The sequence below is a fragment of the Lampetra planeri genome, chromosome 76, assembly GCF_965212315.1.
Source record: "Lampetra planeri chromosome 76, kcLamPlan1.2.h2, whole genome shotgun sequence".
Taxonomy (NCBI): domain Eukaryota; kingdom Metazoa; phylum Chordata; class Hyperoartia; order Petromyzontiformes; family Petromyzontidae; genus Lampetra; species Lampetra planeri.
In genome coordinates, this window is record NC_136181.1 from 717,251 (window position 1) to 724,777 (window position 7,527).

A 7,527-nucleotide genomic window follows, 5' to 3' on the forward strand; every position below is an offset into this window, starting at 1 on the left:
TCTTTATTAAGTTCTGTCACAGCTCTCCCTATACTCGTTCCTCTTGCTCTATGGCTCCTTCACACTGTTGGCAGACAGCGTGAGAGGGAGAGAGAGGGAGAAGGAGAGCCTGCTTCGGCCCGCCACATGGCAGGCTCCGGACCACGGCACCAGCGTGGCTTCGCCTTCATTCCTCCCAGCTCTGACCACGTGCTGTCCATCTCCACCCCTTTTAATCCCTGGCCCACGTGGTGCCTCGCAGCCAATCCTCGGCCACCTCCCTGGAACCTTCCAGAGCCCATCCTCCAGCCCCCAGGGCCACGCCCCTAACTCGCCTCCCCATTGGTTGCAGCTGAAGCCAGCAGAGCCAATCATCCTCTTCCAGGTGTAATTTTCACATTACATCAGGGCCGCGCCCCTGGCTCGACTCCCCATTGGTTGTGGGCTGAGGCCGGCAGAGTCAATCATTATCATCCAGGTGTAACCAATTAATCATCCAGGTGTAACCCATTTATCATCCAGGTGTAACCTCACATTACACATGTATGCTTAAAAGTCGCAAATAAAATGTCAGACCTAACTTTGGTTGTGAAGATTTTTCGTGAACTTTGCCGGTGAGCAGACACCATAACCATTGGCGCCGTTCAATGCTTGTGCACCCCGTGACAATTTAAGTTGGTGGAGGGTTTTTAACAACACTGATTGAAATCTATTGGGGACCTTTTTTGCCAGTATCCAAAATGATGAAAAACAAGAATCGGTTTTAATCGTTCTGACGATAATAACGCTATAAGTGTTTTGATGCGTGCATTGTCTTAATACTGTTCTCCCTTTGGCGTTCTCTGGTCTAACACTGGTGCAGAGACAAGTTCATAAAGAAGGCCGTCTCTGGTGTAGGCCAATCAGTATCAAAGGCAATGCATGTAACATTATTATCAGAGCATGTTTGTTTTCATGTTCATACAAGTACTGTGTGTGGTTAATGCAGACTTGATGCCTTGCAAAAGGTTATCGCTTTGGTCTTGAAACATCTTAGCACAACTTTTTATTGTCAGAAAGAGTAAAGCATATTCTTATTTTTCATCAACAGATTGTGTGAGCTCATTAACGTGGCCTAACCCAGGAACCAAACACGAATCGTAAAGTTACTTCTCATAGCGGTGTTAGCCGGGGAATTTGCTCGTGCGAGAATAATGGTGCATTTGATTTGTAGTATCTGTTTTCTTAGTCTTTGATACCGGGGGAGTTCTATAAGATCTGGTGGTTTCAAAGTAAAATGTTCGACTTTCTTTGATGCTTTTGAAGTGGAGAAGCACGTGCAGGGCGCAGCAGCAGGCCACGTCTTTTATTGGATAACCAAGCACGAGGCTTACTTCGATTATCGACGATTGCAACTCACTCTCGACGAGGAATCTGGCAAAAAGCATTAGCAAGCTGCAGCACGTACAAAATTAATTGGCCTGGTATCGTGACCGGGTACTGCAAGATCCGACCATGTCCGTCTGGTGCTCTACACACCGTACGTAGCCAACCGTGCTAATCGGAGGTGTGTGGGGAGAACAAACTAAACACAAACATATTTCTAAAGGAATGTGTTAGTCAATCTAGATGATTTAAAAGTGTATAGCTCAAGTGGCTTCCTAAGCTCGGAAGGAACAGCGTTCCAGACGGTTGCAGAAGCGCATCTGAAAGCGCGCGATGCGGTGACCATATTTGTTCGATGGTGAGCCAAAAGCGGTTGCTGCGAGGATGAGCGGAGTTAGCTTGACGATTCATGGTCCTTGAGATCAGCAAAGTATTGGGATTCATTTGTGGCAAGCACTTTGTGTGATGAGTGCGACCCGACGCTCATCTGTATCAACCCGCCGTGGAGTGAAAACTACGCGGTTCTCCGATGATTCGAGACAAGCAACATTGGACTAGCTTTGACATTCAGCATCTCATCAGCAGCAGAAGCAGGTTTTGTTTGAACCAATGCTTGTCAATTTCCAGAATTGTACAAGTAACGACCCTCTAAAAGATCCTTGTTAAATTCAGAATTATATGTTAGATAACATTTAAAATGTAACGATATTAAAGAACTAATACAGTAAAAGTAAACTTTTTTTATTTGACCAGGTAATGCCCCACTGAGCTATAGAGCTCTTTTTCAGAAGTGAGCTGGCCACAAACGAAGTTGCTTATCATAATGTAGAAATATATTGCAGCCAAATACTCTAAACGCACGTTTCTAAATGTGGAGGGGAAAATAAGAGGACCCGGCGAAAAATCCACACGACCAAGGAGAGAGAGATATGCAAACTCCAAATACACAAGCATCAGGATCGGGAACAAACCTTATGTATACCAGGCAAGGTAGTTAACATCTCGCCACCGTGGCGCCCATATAGGCAAGTAAAGATAACATCTAATATGGGCAAATAAAGGTGAATTTCACTATAATATTTTAAATGTACATCAAATAGTATCTGTGCATGCAAGAACTGTTACCAGTCGCGAAACGAGCGTGGAAGCAGGGGGTGCCTTGCCCCCCACTCCCCGGTTGCCAAAGCTACGAGTTGAGCACCTTTGATTACCACCATACTACGGATCTGTATTTGCTGCGTTTGCAACGACGAAGCGCCCCGACAGCGTTAAATTCTCAAGACCGTGAGCGGAATGATGAATGATGCAATTAGGGCAAGAGGAGCCGCGATATATAATAGCCTGGGTGCGACTGTGTGAACCAAATCAAATATTGGGGCCCCATCTGACCGATTTCCGCACTCCCTGAGCTGATAGTGTCGTTACGGCACTCACTGTTATGATTATTATCCAGCAGTAGATGGAACAAGGCTGCACACTTGGTATTGTTGTTGGTCATCACCGTGCGTGTTGATGGCTTGGGACTCTGTGAATCTGTAGCCGCTACCAACTCCCAGTGCAGAGGGGAGAGACGTTGCAGCTGGTTGACTGCGAGGTTTAGGAACTCCGTGTTGGCAGGGACCCCGTCTGGCACGGATTGCAGACGTTTATCCACACAGTCAACCACGAACCCAGGGCCCCAGCCGTAGTACTCGCCATGGTAGCAGCTGCAGATGCCACCAAGACCACACGAGGGGAGCCCGGCATGGGCTCCAACCCAGAGGCACGAGGTAGAGACACGAGAAGCACCATCGCCACCATCGCCATCTGGAGGCGATGGCTATGCCCCACGTAGTCTGTAATTCAGTGCTGTTGGAGTGATCGAGAGTTGGTGTATCAGAATACAAATGTCATGATACTCCCTTCTGTTTCTTTCGTATGGAGTTCGGACAAGGTGACAGGGCTGCCATTGCATCGTTTATGTTAGAAGCCATTCCACGGCATGTGGGGTAACTGAGTAGAGTCCGCTTGTTCCACCAGAATGCAGCGTGTTGTATTGGGGTAGCTAAGTGGAGTCAACTTGTTCCACCAGAGCACAGCGTATTGTATTGCGGGTAACGGAGTAGAGTCTGCTTGTTCCACACGAATACAGCGTGTTGTTTGGGGTAGCTGAGTAGAGTCCACTCGCTCCACCACAGCACTCGTGTCGAGTCGGGCAGTTGTCAATTATGTTCCTGACAGTGTGGACCTTACCACAATCGCAGTTCGGTGGAGTTATGAAACGTTCCGCTCATGGAGTAAATTTCCACGCCGACTTCTTCCTGCACGTGGGGTGTGGGGGCACGTGGGGAAAACACGTGCCCATGCTGGACGTGTATGAAAAAGAGCTACACAGCTCATCGGATTCCTCCAGTCAGATATTAAAACCGTGAATAAATTAAAGCATGATATAGCCGAGTAAAAAAAAGGTGAAATACACTCGACACATTTAAATGTACATCAAATAGTATCTGTGCTTGTGTAATGTCACCTAACTGTTGCTATATATAAACAGTCAGATACGCTGGCAATCGTGTATATTCTGTCCACCCAATGGTGCTGAAAAAGTTCACATTCTGCACCACGAGTCGGGAGTCTCATCCCCCCTGCAGTTGCCCGTTGTGGTGTCACCTCGTATTATCATTTGGCTCCCCCCCTCCACACCGAAAGCATCGCGTAGAGGCCTCGGGCAGCAGAGGGAAGTACCAACCCTGCAGGTGCTACCGAGTGGTCGCTGGGTTGGGAAGAAGAAGAGAGGTCGCCTTTTGTCGGCTCCCATTTTAAACTCTCCCCAGGTTCCAAATTCCCTGCTCCTAGTTGCCTTTTGATATGCCCGCTGGCGGGCCACCATGGCACGCTACCCTGGCACGACGGCATGCTACCCTGGCAGGACGTCATGCTACCCTGGCAGGACGGCATGCTACTCTGGCACGACGGGATGCTACCGTGGCATGACTGCATGCTACCCTGGCACGACTGCATGCTACCCTGACACGACGGCATGCTTCCCTGGCACGACTGCATGCTTCACTGGCACGACTGCATGCTACCCTGGCACGACTGCATGCTTCCCTGGAACGACTGCATGCTACCCTGGCACGACGGCATGCTACCCTGGCACGACGGCATGCTTCGCTGGCACGACTGCATGCTACCGTGGCACGACTGCATGCTACCCTGGCACGACGGCATGCTACCGTGGCATGCTTCAGTGGTTTGATAATAGGCCCTTGGTCCATACCAACACGCACGGAGGTGGCGCAATGCTAGGGGTGCAGGCGGTCCCCGGTATACGTCAGGGTTAGGGACCGGAAAGTTACGACTCGTAGTGAAATGACGTCTATCATAAAGGGGAATTTTCCCACATGAGAATAACTAGCAAACAAAATACGTGTGGTACGTGTACACCACCCATACTATACAGCACATGATGTACACATCAATAACTAATTCTGGGTTAAAAAAAAACCTTGAAACAGTATTCACACATCAAACGCTTAATTGAAAACAATTTGTACTTTTAAAGTGTACCTTTGTTTAAAATAGAAAAGTTGTCGTGACATTTTTAAGCAATGCATCAAACTGATAAGCATTTTTAAGTGAAAAAAGCACATAATCTTAAACAGCACTTTTAAAAGACTTCACCTTAACCTTTAATTTGTATGATCTTTCCGAGGAGTGTATGAGTTGCGGCGAAATTTCGCTATGATGTTCCACGCCAACTATGAGCACCTTTAGCTACGCACGCGAGAGAACATGATGGGACTGAAAAAATGCCGGCGCATGCGCGAACTCTGAGTTGTTCAGTACTTCTAAACCCCCTCAAACCCTCAAGAGCGGAGTCGAAAATAATTATCGTCACTGGTGTTGGCCGTGAGCGGGAATCAAAGTCCGGGTTGCCAGTCTCGTAGCGCTAACCTGCTCCGCACCCCACAAAGGACGAACTAAGTCGCAAACGAAGCAACGACAAATATTGTTTGGGTACATTTTACGTTGTGCGTTCTTCAAAAAGTCAGCGACGTGAGTGCGGAACGACGTATATATATATGTAGGACTCGTACTCCGGTTGTCTTTCTCGTTCCGTTTATTCGCACTTTAGAGTTCACACCTTCTCCTCATCACCGCTCCGTGTCTCCCCATTCGCTCCGTTACACTATCCGCCATCAACGACACTATGTCTCTCCGTTCGCTCTCCTGCTTTCCCAAGGTCCGTTACTCCGCTGCTACCCTACTCTGTATTCCTCCGATGCACGGCTACCACTGGTACCGCACTCTGCGTTCTTTCTCTCCACTGCTACCGTACTCTGCCCTATCTCTATCCACAGTTACCGTACTCTATCCACAGTTACCGTACTCTATCCTATCTCTATCCAATCTCTATCCACTGCTACCATTATGGTATCTTCTCTACTCCCTGCTGCTCCGTCTCTCTCCCTGGCACCAACCGCTCCAGCTCCCATCCCCATCAAGACTCCCGTCTCTCCGTTACGCTATCCTTTTATCCCCACACCAATCAGTCCCAATCAATTATCTCACCCCCCGCTTCGCCACTCGCCCCCAGGCGCCCAGCCTCACGTGACCTTGTTATTCCCGCCAGAGCGGCGCCGGTCATTAACTACTCACCCTCCTAACCAATCACCGGCCTGCGTCCTCGGTTACCCCTAACACCTATCGCCCATCTTAACGATGTCTCCCTCACGCCCGACAACAACAACCCCGTCCTCAGATACCCCCCACTGTACACTGCTCGCTTGCATAGCAACAGAACAACAGAACGCGTGGCGCGTCATATTTCAAGTCCTACATCACCCCCCCCCCCCTGTTGAAAAAGTTAGCCGTCCCGGCTAAACACAACCCAACAATGCACATGATCCCCCCAAAGTCCATGTCTCCCAAATTTTATGAAAAAGTTAATCTTCTTGAGCGGGATCCTGCGGCCGGTCCATCGCCCTGGCTCGATTGAACAGGGAACAGGGCATCTCTGTCCGCGAGTGCGGGGCAGCGTCCTGCCCGAAACGTGCGCCCATCTTCGTTACACCGGCCATTCCTCGATGAGACCCCAACGTGGCCTCGTGTGTCCCGGGGTGTCGCCGGACTCAAAAATGGCGATCCTGCAGGCACACGGGGAGTAGACTGCTGAGGTTCGTTCTCCCGTCGCCACACAGTACGCTCGTCGGACACATCCAATACAGGCCGTTCCGGGATGGGAGATGACGCATCATAAGGCACGACATTTTTCTTTAACCCCGATGGCTGAATTTGCCACCATCGGCGACCCCACCGAATCCTCATACTCTGGTCCATACAAATTTCCACAACTCGACGGGACCCTACCAAGGTTCCGATAAAATTTCTGCGACGTGCCCACTGGCACCATCAGACAATATAACCCGGCCCTGTCTCTCACTTGCCATGGTTCCCGCGGAGGCTATATACCATACAGGCGCCCGTTAACCGCCTGCCTCCCTTCGTGTCACCCAGTTAACCCACCGGTGCTCGCAACGGCACCCGATATGGTCGCGCCGGCGCCTCTCGCCGCGCGCACCCTTTACATGCTTTGCGTACAATAAACATCGTTATGCAATCCCGGCCAGTAAAATCGTTACCCAAGTCAATTCGGTTACCTTTGGCCCCAAGTGCATCAACACTCACGCGCATCGCAAATAAGTTTTACCCTCAAGCACAATGATACCACAATACAACATTTCAGCAACACGATATCCTAAACAAACATGGTCTAACAACTGCATGAAGCATATAATCGCCAACAATTCTCTGCGCGGTACACAACATTTTTGCTCTGCCGGCAGACAGCACACGGCTGCCGTATGCATTGACTCTTTCCACTCCATCGATTATCCCCGCAATAACAACCATCCCTTCCAAATTTAGATATCCGAGCGGCGGTGCGTCTGCTAACGCGTCTCGAAGCGTTTCAACGAACGCTGTTCCTCATCATCCCATAGGAACTTTTCACCCTTAGCGGTAGCGTATGCAGTGGCCCTGCAATCGTAACAAAAAAATCAACCAATCGACGGTAGTATGACGCAATTTCCATGAAGCTACGCACTTCTGATACTGTTTTCGGCATTGGCCACGTGCGTACCCAACTCGTTTTCCACCCGGTCAGTGGCACGCTCGCCGCGCTGACAACATGAACCAATA